The 13,131-nt window shown below is 53.9% G+C and overlaps 3 non-coding genes across 3 annotated transcripts; all 3 read right to left on the bottom strand.

Moving 5' to 3' along the window:
- Positions 1 to 1,081: 1,081 nt before the first annotated feature.
- On the bottom strand, positions 1,082 to 1,200 carry LOC140194267 (5S ribosomal RNA). Its single transcript, XR_011885118.1, has one exon. It is a non-coding gene; the product is annotated as a 5S ribosomal RNA (ribosomal RNA).
- A 3,363-nt stretch (positions 1,201 to 4,563) lies between these two features.
- On the bottom strand, positions 4,564 to 4,682 carry LOC140194311 (5S ribosomal RNA). The gene has a single exon (XR_011885162.1). It is a non-coding gene; the product is annotated as a 5S ribosomal RNA (ribosomal RNA).
- A 4,999-nt stretch (positions 4,683 to 9,681) lies between these two features.
- On the bottom strand, positions 9,682 to 9,800 carry LOC140194310 (5S ribosomal RNA). The gene has a single exon (XR_011885161.1). It is a non-coding gene; the product is annotated as a 5S ribosomal RNA (ribosomal RNA).
- Between the last annotated feature and the right edge of the window lie 3,331 nt (positions 9,801 to 13,131).

Raw genomic sequence — 13,131 nt, 5'->3', positions numbered from 1 at the left:
TTCAGACAAGGGGGTAGGACAGAAATCACAGACCGCCAGGGCCAGGACTAGACTCGGAACTGGGAAGCTGCCAGGGCCAGGACGTGGACGTGGTGCTCGGATGCCGCCGGAGCCAGGACGTGGACGTGGTACTTGGATGCCGCCGGAGCCAGGACGTGGTGCTTGGAGCCTCCGGGTAGTGCCGAGCTCTTGACTCGGCCCGGGAACAGTAGACAGCGGCTCTTGATTCTCTCCGGCGGGTTAACTGACGGACCCACCTTGATGAGGAAACTTTGCAGGCTTGCTTCGGCGAAGTAACTGGACAGGGTTGCTCCAGTGAGGAAAGGCGAATTACCGGCACTCGCTTTGGGCAGAGACAAGGCTTGCTCCAGCCAGATGACATTGGCACGCCGTGACTTTGCAGACACTCCCGCACCGAATGGCTGAAAGCCAGAAACTGTAAACTACCGGTTCAGTGGAGTGTTAATTGCCTCTATTCACCAAAGTCAAGGGACACAGGAAAACAGGGAATCAACGGTCCGGATCGTAACATGAACAAGCTAAATTTAAAGGATCGGGGTGATCCGGACCATGACACCTCACCTGGGTGGGGCGCGGCTGCCCATTGCCAGGTCCGGCGGCTTGCAGATGATCAGGCTGGTCCGACTCAGCCATGACAAGCTCTTGAGAGCAGCTTGTGCCGCACAGGGCCAGCCGGCTTGGCCGTGGGAAGCAGCTGCCGCCTTTGGTGATGCCTGCTCAGGTGGCAAAGGCAGAGCCGAAGCTGAGAATGGGCGCTGTACGCAAGCGCAGGACACAGCGCAAGCAAGCTTGGGTGCCCTTGCGTCTGGCTGCCTGACTGGCTGAGAGTGAGCGCCGGCAGCAGCTCGCTGCCGAAGCGCGGCTGTCAGGGCCAGGTGATGAAGCATGCTGCTAAGCGCAGCCGGCAGCCCAGCAAAAGCAGATTCTTCTGCCTTGACAGCAGAGTGCTTGCGTTTGCAGGCTGACTGGCAAACGGAGAGCGCAGTGTATGAGTGAGAGGGAGAGAGAAAAAATGAAAAAGACAGCACCTCCTGCTGGGGCAGTTGGGCAGAGGAGCAAAAGCCTACGGCACCTGGTATTCCCAGGCGGTCTCCCATCCAAGTACTAACCAGGCCTGAGCCTGCTTAGCTTCCGAGATCAGACGAGATCGGGCGTTTTCAGGCTAGTATGGCCGTAGGCACCAGTGCACCGCTCCTCTCCGCACTTAAGCGGCATGCAGCCACTCTCAGCTTGCTCCCATGCTGCTCCTCTTTTCTTACACTCCTCTGCCTTCGCCCCTTCACTCACACCCTACACTCTCCCCTCCCATTTTCACCTCTCCTCTCTCACCCGTCCTCCTCACCATTCACTGGCCCCTCCGCTGCTTACTGTTCACAACAGCAACCGCTGAAGTGTCTGCGCTACACCACACACACACTGCTGCGGTAAGGGTTAGTAGGTAGTGACATGTTAAAGATGCTCCCCATGGCTTTCGGAGTGGCAGGTAGTACCCGACCAACCAATCTGACAAATTTATCGGGAGGCGAACAGGAATGCTCTTGAGGGTGAGGAGGTTGCCGTTGTAGACCTGGACTCGAGCCAGGATTTTGAAAGGGTCCTACCTGAGAGGCAGTTCAAGGATGTTCTGTCGCTTGATGATGCATTCAGCACGGGGTCCTAAGTTGGATAGTACATCATCTTCGAGGGAGAAGACAGGCAATGGTAGTTTCATGGCTCTGAGTCAATACGTGATGGCGTTTAGAAGAACGAAGGTCGATCTCATTGAAAGCTATTAAATATTGAAAGGCCGAGATAGAATGTATGTGGTGAGGATGTTTCCTATCGTAGTGGTGTCTAGCACCAAGGGCACAGCCTCAGAGTGTCATGGTCCGGATAGGGGTCCCTTTAAATCTAGCTTGTTTATGTTACGATCCGGACCGTTGATTCTCTGTTTTCCCGTGTCCCTCGACTTTGGTTATTAGAGGCAACTAACGCTCGGCTGAACCGGTAGTTTATAGTCTCCAGCTTTCAGCCGTTCGGCGTGGGAGCGTCTGCAAAGTCACCAAGGTACAGCATGCCAATGTCATCTGGCCGGAGGAAGCCTAGTCTCCGCCCGAAGCGAGTGCCGGTAATTCGCCTTTCCTCACTGGAGCAACCCTGTCAAGTTACCCCGCTAAAGCAAGCCTGCAAAGTTTCCTCACCGAGGTGGGTCCATCAGTTAACCCGCCGGAGGGAATCAAGAACCACTGTCTACTGTTCCTGGGCCAGGTCGAGAGCTCGCCACTACCCGAGGATCCAAGTCAAGTCCTGGCTCCGGCGGCATTCAAGTTCCAAGTGAAGTCCTGGCCCTGGCGGCTTCCCAGTTCTGAGTCAAGTCCTGGCCCTGGCAGTCTGTAATTCCCGTCCTACCCCCTTGTCTGAATGCCTTCTCTGCCTCTCTCGCCTCTAGCCCTCGTCTGCAGCCCCTGCCTGCACTTCAGTCTAGTTCCATCGCCGGAGCTAGACAGGTACTGTCTGGTGTTCATTCATGTTGGTCTTGTCTTGTCTTGTCCTCGCCTCCATGGGGTAAGTCAGGCCGTCTTACCGTTGCTCCACGGGGGGTCATGTCTTGTCTTGTCTGGTCCTCGCCTCCATGGGGTAAGTCAGGCCATCTTGCCGTTGCCCTGTGGGAGGTCATGTCTTGTCGTGTCTTGTCCTCACCTCCATGGGGTAAGTCAGGCCGTCTTGCCGTTGCTCCACAGGGGGTCATGTCTTGTCTTGTCTGGTCCTCGCCTCCGTGGGGTAAGTCTGGCCGTCTTGCCATTGCCCTGCGGGGGGGTCATGCCTTGTCATGTCTTGTCCTCGCCTCCATGGGGTAAGTCAGGCCGTCTTGCCGTTGCCCTGCGGAGGGTCATGAGTCCTGGCCCTATGTCCTGTACCCAAGGAGGGGTCCCGGCTCTCTGTTCTGTGTGCGAGTTCCGGCCCCATGTCCTGTACCCAAGGAGGGGTCCCGGCTCTCTGTTCTGTGTGCGAGTCCCAGCCCTATGTCCTGTACCCAAGGGGGGGGGTCCCGACTCTGTTCTGTGCATGTGTCCATGGTTCCATGTACCTGCTCCCCGAGACTGAGGCTCTGTGTTCCCATGTTCCTCCTCTCCCTAGCCCATGTCATGTCCTTACCTGGTTCTGGGGTCCGAGCCCGAGGCAAGACCCAGGTACTGGGTCCTTGCCCAGTCTCAGGCTCGGAGTCCATACCCTAGCCTCTTCATGTCTCCTCTAGTTCTGGGAGCTCATTCCGAGTTCAAGCCCAGACCCTTGGTCCCAGCCTAGTCGTAGTCCTGAGTCCTTGTCCAGTTTGCTATTTCCTGCTCCTGCCTTGCTCTCCTGGTATCAAACAATAAAGTAAATCTAAGTAACCTCACAACATGTGTCTTGCATTTGGGTCCACCCTTGTTCCCTATGCCCCCGCCACTGTGACACAGAGAGACGTTCTTTACAAAAGAGATAATGAGGATTTCTGTAGACAGTGGGTGATGGAGATGTGAAATTCATGGCCACAGATGGCTGTGGGTGCAAGGTCAGTGGATATGTTTCAGGCCAAGGTTGATAGGTTCCTGATTAGTGGGGGATTCAAATGGTATGGGGAGATGGTGGGAGAAAAGGAGTTGTGAGTGATAATTAATTAGGCATGATGGGGTTTTTGGAGCAGACTCGTTGGGCCAAACATCCTAACTGAGTTACCATGTCTCATGCTCTTGCGGACAGGAGGGAACAATAGCTGGGCGTGGATTAGATGGGCCGAAGGGCCTGTTGATCTGCTGGAGCACTCGATGAGTCAACATGCTGACACTTTGTCCTACCTTGGCTCATGGTACTCCTGCCACACAAGTACATCTGTGCCCGGCCCAGGACTGCTCAGCTACCGCATGCACACGTCAATCTCCTCAGTTGTTGTGCTCGGCAGGGCACCACATCGCAGAGGAGAAAGTGGACGCACTTTGTAGAAGGGTATTCGTGAACCGGAGACAGTTGGACACTGTAGGGATGGAACCCACGACCTTGGCATATTAGCAGCACTCTCGGACCAGCTGAGCGAACCGCCCTCCCAAGGGTAGTGCACCTGCCATTGCCAATCCGACGGCCTGCAGGTGGAACAGGCTCCCCCGAGTGTGTCATGCCAGGCTGTTGAGGGCATCTTGGTCTGTACAGGGCCAGCCAGCTTGTCCGCAGGAAGCAACTGCCGCCTTTGGTGATGCCTGCTCACATGTCAAAAGCAAAGACAGAGCTCAGAATGGGCGTTTTGCACAAGCACAGGACAGAGCCACAAGCAAGTTGGTGCACTTGGATCTTGCTGCCTGCCTGTTTGCTTCACTGAGAGGGAGAGCTGGCAGTAGGAGAGAGCTGAAGCGGGGCTTTCAGGAGGAGGCAATGAAGGACGCTCCTGAGTGCAGCTGGCTGCTGAGCAGGAGGAGATTGTTGTGCTGTGTCGGCAGGGCGCTTGTGTTTGAACGCTGAGTGGCAAATGGAGAGGGAGAGAAAAGGAAAAAGACAGCACCTCCTGCTGGGGCAGTTGGGCAGAGGAGCAAAAGCCTACGGCACCTGGTATTCCCAGTCGGTCTCCCATCCAAGTACTAACCAGGCCTGAGCCTGCTTAGCTTCCGAGATCAGACAAGATTGGGTGTTTTCAGACTAGCATGGCCGTAGGCACCAGTGTACTGCTCCTCTCCGCACTTATCCAACATTCAGCTACTGCCAAGTTGTCAAGAGGCTGCTGCTGTTTCATTCCATTCCTTTGCCTTTGCATCTTACCTTCTGCTTACTCTCCCCTCCGTCCTATTTTCACCTCTGCGTTCCCACCAGCGCTCCTCACAATTCACTGCTTCAAGCACTCTGCTCCACTGCACTGCTTGCTGCTCACAACAGCAACCACCTCACAATGCCCGCTCTTACCACACACACTCACCCACTCGCACAGACACACACACCTCTTGCTGACCACGCCGCCGCTGCATTTGCCCTGACAGCCGCCCCCTCAGACTAGCACCATTCTTTCTCCTTCAATCCTCTTTAGTCTACCTTCTGGCTGCCAGTGCACAAAGTGCAGCCGCTCCAGCGTAGCTATTTAAAATGCCCTTCTGTCACAATGGGGGGCGCTGATGGCGGTCCCAAATGCAAGACACAGACACTGCACTGAAGTACAAGGAACAGGACTTGACTAGAGTAGGGACATGACAGGATATAGACAAGGAGCAGGGACAAGAACGCAGACTTGGGCTTGAACCCCAAGCCAAAGACTGGACAAGGACCCAGAACCTGGGTCTTGCCTTGGGCTCGGGCCCCAGAACCAGGCAAGAACATGACATGACTGCAGGACTGAAGGCTGGAGGCTTGGAGACAGGCTGGGGGTCTGGAGGCTGGAGGCTTGGAGACAGGCTAGGGGTCTGGAGGCTGGAGGCTTGGAGACAGGCTAGGGGTCTGGAGGATGGAGGCTTGGAGACAGGCTGGGGGTCTGGAGGATGGCGGCTTGGAGACAGGCTGGGGGTCTGGAGGTTGGAGGCTTGGAGACAGGCTGGGGGTCTGGAGGATGGAGGCTTGGAGACAGGCTGGGGGTCCAGAGGCTGGAGGCTTGAGAACAGGCTGGGGATCTGGAGGCTGAAGGCTTGAGAACAGGCTGGGGGGCCGGAGGCTGGAGGCTTGGAGACAGGCTGGGGGGCTGGAGGCTGGAGGCTTGGAGACAGGCTGGGGGTCTGGAGGCTTGGGTATGGACTCTGAGCCAGAGACTGGGCAAGGACCCAGAGCCTGGGACTTGACTCAGGTTCGGAGTCCAGAACTAGGTGAGGACAAGACGAGGCTACAGGACTGGACATGGCTTGGGTGAGGAACTCCTAGGTAGGGCGAGACACAAGGACAGGTAAAGGCACATGGACAGGACTCGGATAGGACTGGACTAGGCACAGACTGGACGAGGACCTTCAGGAGCACAAAGCCTTGGACTAGAAGGGACAGGAGCACGGAACACAGAGCCAGGACCCCTCCTTGGGAACAGGACGTAGGGCTGGGACTCATACACAGAACGCTAAACATGAAGAGACAGATCCCAACACAAGGTGGCAGCAAATGGCCAGACCCACCTAGTGAAGGCAAGGACATAGAGACAGTTTCCAACACTAGGTAGCGGTAAATGGCATGGACACAGAGAGACAATTCCACACACTGAAAGACAGTTCCTTATCTTGACCTAACAAAACTCTGGTCTTGCTCCAGCGGTAAAACTTCAGCGATACGGGCGGGGTATCCAGGCGATGTATCCAGGCAGAGAGTCAGGTGAGGTATTTAGGCAGTGAGCCAGGTGAGGGGGGAAAGACAGGGAGGGGAACAGAACAGTCCAGCAGGGAATCCCTGGTTTGCAGAGGTATTTATGTCTCAGCCCCAAAACGAGAATCATGTGCCTACAACAGAAACTGGGGAAAACAAGAAACCCTGGAATAAGGAACCATGAACCGGACCGTGAACTGCAATACGGACTTCACGAACCAGACCATGACACCTTCGTCTCGGTAAGGTTGCCAGCCTATTGGACGATATCTCATTTACTTCTGTTATTGAAGAAAGGCTCCAAGAATAAGGCCGGAACTTAGAAACCTGTGAGACTGACGTCACGAGATGCTGCGGTAAGGGGTAGAATGTAGAAGTATTTGGATAGATAGTGACAGACATGTTAAAGATGCTCCCCATGGCTTTCAGAGTGGCAAGTCATGCCTGACCAACCAATCTGACAAATTTATCGAGGAGGTGAACAGGAATGCTCGTGAGGGTGAGGAGGTTGCCGTTGTAGACCTGGACTTGAGCCAGGCTTTTGAAAAGGTCCTACCTGGGAGGCAGTTCAAGGATATTCTGTTGCTTGATGATGCATTCAGCACGGGGTCCTAAGTTGGATAGCACATCACCTTCGAGGGAGAAGACAGGCAATGGTAGTTTCGTGGCTCTGAGTCAATACGTGATGGTGTTTAGAAGAACAAGGGTCGATCTCATTGAAAGCTATCAAATATTGAAAAGCCGAGATAGAATGGATGTGTTGAGGATATTGCCTATCGTAGTGGTGTCTAGCACCAAGGACACAGCGGCAGAGAGACGTCTCTTTACAAAAGAGATAATGAAGATTTCTGTAGGCAATGGCTGGTGGAGATGTGGAATTCATTACCACGGACGGCTGTGGATGTAAAGTCAGTGGCTATGTTTCAGGCCAAGGTTGATAGGTTCCTGATTAGTGAGGGATTGAAATGGTATGGAGAGATGACGAGAGAAAAAGAGTTGTGAGGGATAATTAATTAGATTAGATTCAACTTTATTATCATTGGGCCGAGTACAGATACAAAGCCAATGAAATGCAGTTATCTAACCAGAAATGCAAAGAATACTGTTACTTACAAAATAACTGCGAATAAAAAGTAAATGCTATAACACACAAATATGAAAGTACTGAGGCAGTACAATATGGGTGCAATACTGCTTAGCACTGTGATGTGAGGTTCAGCAGGGTCACAGCCTCAGGGAAGAAGTTCTTCCTGTGCCTGCTGGTGTGGGAGCGGAGGCTCCTGTAGTGCCTACTGGATAGGAGGAGAGTAAAAAGTCCATGGTGAGGGTGAGATGCATCCCTGATAATGCTTTTCGCCCTGCCCAGGCAGCGTTTATGGTAGATGTTCTCAATAGTGGGCAATTGGGTGCCGATAATCCGCTGGGCAGTTTTCACCACACGCTGGAGTGCTTTGTGGTCTGATACGGGACAATTGTCATACCACACTGAGATGCAGTTGGTGAGTATGCTCTCAATGGTACAGCAGTAAAAGTTCGTCAGTATCCTGGGACAGAGGGGAGCTTTCTTGACGCTCCACAGGAAATAAAGGCGCTGTTGCACCTTTTTGACCAGGATGGAGGAGTTCAGGGACCAGGTGAAAGCTTGATACATGCCCCACTACAACTCCATTGATGTAGATGGGGATGTGAGTGTGGCTCCTAGCATGCCTGAAGTCCACAATGTTCTCCTTGGTCTTCTGGGTGTTAAGGGCCAGGTTGTTGTCAGCACACCACACAGCCAGGTGCTGGACCTCGTCTCTGTAGGCCGTCTCATCATCCCCTCTGATCAAGCCAACCACTGTGGTGTCGTCTGTGAACTTGATTATGGAGTTTGAACCATGTACAGGAACACAGTCATAGGTGAAAAGGGAGTACAGAAGAGGGCTCAGCACACAGCCTTGAGGCACGCCGGTGTTCAGGGTGAGAATGGAGGAGGAGAGGTTGTCTAACTTAACTGATTGGGGTCTGTTAGTCAGAAAGTCCAAGGTCCAATTGCAGAGGGATGAGCTGATACCAAGCTGAAGAATTTGGCGATCAGCTTGGAGGGGATCACAGTATTGAATGCTGAATTAAAGTCAATGAACAGTATTCTGACGTAAGAGTTGGGGCTGTCCAGGTGGGTCAGGGCAGAGTGAAGTGCCGTGGAGATGGCATCCTCTGATGACCTGTTGGTGCGGTAGGCAAATTGATGGGGGTCCAGGGTAGTGGGCAGACAGGATTTCAGATGTGATAGGACCAGTCTGTCAAAGCACTTTGCAATGATGGGGGTGAGTGCAACTGGGCGGAAGCCATTCAGGCCTGTGGCAGTGGAATGCTTCAGCACTGGCACAATGGTGGTGATCTTGAAACTTGTGGGGACAACTGCCTGGGCCAGGGACAGATTGAAAATATCCGTGAAGACCTTGGCCAACTGCCCTGCCCAATTAGCCATGATGGGGTTTTTGGAGCAGACTCGTTGGGCTCAATGACCCAACTGAGTTTCCACATCTCATGCTCTAGCGGACAGGAAGGAACAATAGCTGGGCATGGATTAGATGGACCGAAGGACCTGTTGATCTGCTGGAGCACTCGATGAGTCAACATGCTGACACTTTGTCCTACCTTGGCTCATGGTACTCCTGCCACACAAGTGCATCTGTGCCCGGCCCAGGACTGCTCAGCTACCGCATGCACACATCAATCTCCTCAGTTGTTGTGCTCGGCAGGGCACCACATCACAGTGCAGAAAGTGGACGCACTTTGTAGTAAGGCACTCACGAACCCTTTCCTACAGTCAGTTCTCCCGTTTGCGTGAGAGCAGCTGCCGGCTAAAGGAAACACTTGGACACTATGGGGATGGAACCCAAGAGCTTGCATATTAGCAGCACACTCTGACCAACTGAGCGAACCGTCCTCCCAAGTGTGAGTGCATCTGCCATTGCCAATCCGACAGCCTGCAGGTGGAACGGGCTCCCCCAAGTGTGTCATGCCAGGCTGTTGAGGGCATCTTGGCCTGTACGGGGCCAGCCAGCTTGTTCGCAGGAAGCAACTGCTGCCATTGGTGATGCCTGCTTAGATATCAAAGGCAAAGGCAGAGCTCAGAATGGGCGTTTGCACAGCACTTGGATCTTGCTGCCTGCCTGTTTGTTTGGCTGAGAGGGAGAGCCGGCAGTAGGAGAGAGCTGAAGCAGGGCTCTCAGGAGGAGGCAATGAAGGACGCTCCTGAGTGCAGCTGGCTGCTGAGCAGGAGGAGATTGTTGTGCTGTGTCGGCAGGACGCTTGTGTTTGAACGCTGAGTGGCAAATGGAAGGGGAGAGAAAATAAATAAAGAGCGAGCGCCCCCTGGTGGGGACAGATCAGGAGAGGACAAAAAGCCTACGCCACCTGGTATTCCCAGGCGGTCTCCTATCCAAGTACTAACCAGGCCTGAGCCTGCTTAGCTTCCGAGATCAGACGAGATCGGGCGTTTTCAGGCTAGTATGGCCGTGGACACCAGTGCACCGCTCCTCTCCACACTTCACCGGCACGCAGACACTCACAGCTTGCTCCCACGCTGTTCCTCTTTTCTTACACTCTGCCTTCGCCTCTTACCTTCCGCTTGCAGCCTCTTCACTCACACCCTAAGCTCTTCCCTTGTTGCAAGGACGTGGCTGGGGATGAACCCAAGTGCAGGACACAGGTGCCGAAACAGTCATTCGGCGTCAGCACCACCGCGAACGGGGAACCGGTATTCAGGAGAGTCTTTACACAGAGAAAAGTTTCACGTAGAGTATCCAGGGAACGATGCGGAATTTAGAACTGGCAGTTCTCAGGAATCAGGAACCGAGGTTTACTCACACTAGAGCCGACCACTAAGATTCGAAACTCGTTGGAGTACCTCGCTACGATCCACGAACCCTGACAAAGAGTCTGCAAGCGTCTTGCGGCATCCTTATTGCGAATGGGCTGTTCGAAGACATGTCTCATCTCAGAGACGAAGGAGGGGAAGGAGGAACAAACCTCTGGTCGGTTACCCCATATCGTGGTGGCCCATGCCAAGGCATCCCCTCGTAACAGCCCCATGATGTACGCCATCTTTGATCTATCCGAAGTTTACGTACGTGGCTGTAAATCAAAGACCAAGGAGTATTGTAACAGAACAGCCCAGCCAAATATGGACCCAGAGACACAGGCACTGTCGTTTAACTCTCGCCATCCTGGGTTCCCTCCTGTTGAATGCCCCCCCTCCCCACCTTCGCAGCACCCGCCAGTGCCGTCCATAGTCTGGGAAAGCCTTTTTGGTCGCCGGTCCAGTCCGTGAACTCTGCATTCTGGTTCACGGTCCAGTCCGTCCGTTGATTCCTTATTCCGGGGTTTCCATTGGGTGCCTTAATAGACGCACCTGATTCTCGTTTTGGGCTGGACTGTTCCACTCCCTTCTGCTTCCTTCTGAACCTTCGCCTGCAACCTCGTCAGTATCCCCATCAAGTTCGACCGCCGGAGTGAGACCGGGGCCTTGCCAAGCCAAGATAAGGAACTATCTGTTGTTGAGTTTGGAACTGTCTCTTTGTGTCCCCATGTTTAGTGTCCGTGTTCTATGTACGACTCCCGGCCCTATGTCCTGTTCCCAAGGAGGAGTCCTGACTCTGTGTTCCCCGTTCCTGTGCTCAAGTCCAAGGCTCTGTGTTCCTGTATTCCTGTGTTCCAAGACCAAGTCCAGGTGCCGTGTTCCAGCCCTGTCCAAGTCTGAGCTTCGCGTCCTCATCCAGTTCTGGTGCCCCATCCAGCCCGGTGCTGGAGATTCCTCATCCTGTGCTGGATCGTCCCCATCCAAATCCTCGGCAGTTTACCTCGGCAGTCATCCCAGCCCTGCGTCCTAGAAAGCATCCCAGCCCTGCGTCCAAGAAAGGGTCCCGGCCCTGTGTCCGAGAAAGGGTCCCGGCCCTGTGTCCTAGAAAGGGTCCTGGCCCTGCGCTTCAAGGAGGTGTCCCGGCTCCGTACCCAAGGGGCTAACCGCGCCGAGCCAAACCTCGACCAACAGCCACGTCCTGCACTGGAGGTTCCTCATCCTGTCCTTGCCAAGATCCTAGTTCTGAGTCCTATCCTAGACCCGGGTTCCGGTTCCGAGTCAAGACCCAGGTTCCGAATGCCAACCAAGAGCCAGGTTCCGGGTGCTTGTCCCGGCTCTGGTTCCGGAGTTTCATGTTTCTAGTCCAGGCTCCTTGTTCCAAGTTCCACGTCCGGATACCGTGCTCCTAATTCAAGTCTGAGCCCAGGCCCCGAATGTAGTCTAGTCCAGGGCCTGTGTCCGTGTCCAGTACGCTTTTTCCCGCTGACGCTTTGCTTTGCACAAGATAGGCAGTTTTCCTTCGCTACATCGACGATTGCATTGGCGCTGCTTCCTGCACGCATGCTGAGCTCGTTGACTTTATTAACTTTGCCTCCCACTTTCACCCTGCCCTCAAGTTTACCCGGTCCATTTCTGATACTTCCCTCCCCTTTCTAGATCATTCTGTCTCTGTCTCTGGAGACAGCCTATCTACTGATGTCTACTATAAGCCTACTGACTTTCACAGCTATCTGCACTATTCCTCTTCTCACCCTGTCTCTTGCAAAAATGTCATCCCCTTCTCACAAGTCCTTCGTCTCCGCCGCATCTGCTCTCAGGATGAGGCTTTTCATTCCAGGACGAGGGAGATGTCCTCCTTTTTTAAAGAAAGGGGCTTCCCTTTCTCCACCATCAACTCTGCTCAAAACGCATCTCCCCCATTTCACGCACATCTGCTCTCACTCCATCCTCCCACCACCCCACTAGGACTAGGATTCCCCTGGTCCTCACCTACAACCCCACCAGCCTCCGGGTCCAACATATTATTCTACGCAACTTCCGCCACCTCCAACGGAATCCCACCACTAAGCACATCTTTCCCTGCCCCCCCCACCCCGCTTCCGCAGGGATCGCTCCCTACGCGACTCCCTTGTCCATTCGTCCCCCCATCCCTCCCCACTGATCTCCCTCCTGGCACTTATCCTTGTAATGGAGCAAGTGCTACACATACCCTTACACTTCCTCCCTTACCACCATTCAGGGCTCCAGACAGTCCTTCCAGGTGAGGCGACACTTCACCTGTGAGTCGGCTGGGGTGATATACTGCGTCCAGTGCTCCCGATGTGGCCTTCTATATATTGGTGAGACCCGACGCAGACTGGGAGATCGGTTTGCTGAACACCTACGCTCTGTCCACCAGAGATAGAAGGATCTCCCAATGGCCACACATTTTAATTCCACATCCCATTCCCATTCTGATATGTCTATCCACGGCCTCCTCTACTGTCAAGATGAAGCCACACTCTGGTTGGAGGAACAACACCTTATATTCCGTCTGGGTAGCCTTCAACCTGAGGGCATGAACACTGACTGCTCCAACTTCCACTAATGCCCCACCTCCCCCTCGTATCCAATCCCTTATTTATTTTTATACACACATTCTTTCATTCTCTCTCCTTTTACTCCCTCTATCCCTCTGACTATACCCCTTACCCATCCTCTGGGTTCACTCCCCTCAACTTTCCTTCCCGCTGGGCCTCCTGTCCCATGATTCTCTCACATTCCCTTTGCCAATCAACTATCCAGCACTTGGCTCCATCCCTCCCCCTCCTGTCTTCCCCTGCCATTTTGGATCTGCCACTACCACTCCCACTTTCAACTCTCTCACTAGCTCTTCTTTCAGTTAGTCCTGACGAAGGGATTCGGCCCGAAACGTCGACAGTACCTCTTCCTAGAGATGCTGCCAGCCTGCTCCGTTCACCAGCAACTTTGATGTGCGTTGCTTAATTTCCAGC

This window comes from Mobula birostris, chromosome 2 (genome assembly GCF_030028105.1).
Source record: "Mobula birostris isolate sMobBir1 chromosome 2, sMobBir1.hap1, whole genome shotgun sequence".
Lineage (NCBI taxonomy): Eukaryota > Metazoa > Chordata > Chondrichthyes > Myliobatiformes > Myliobatidae > Mobula > Mobula birostris.
Note: the sequence above shows the minus strand (reverse complement) of the source record. Positions and strands in the feature narration are given on the sequence as shown.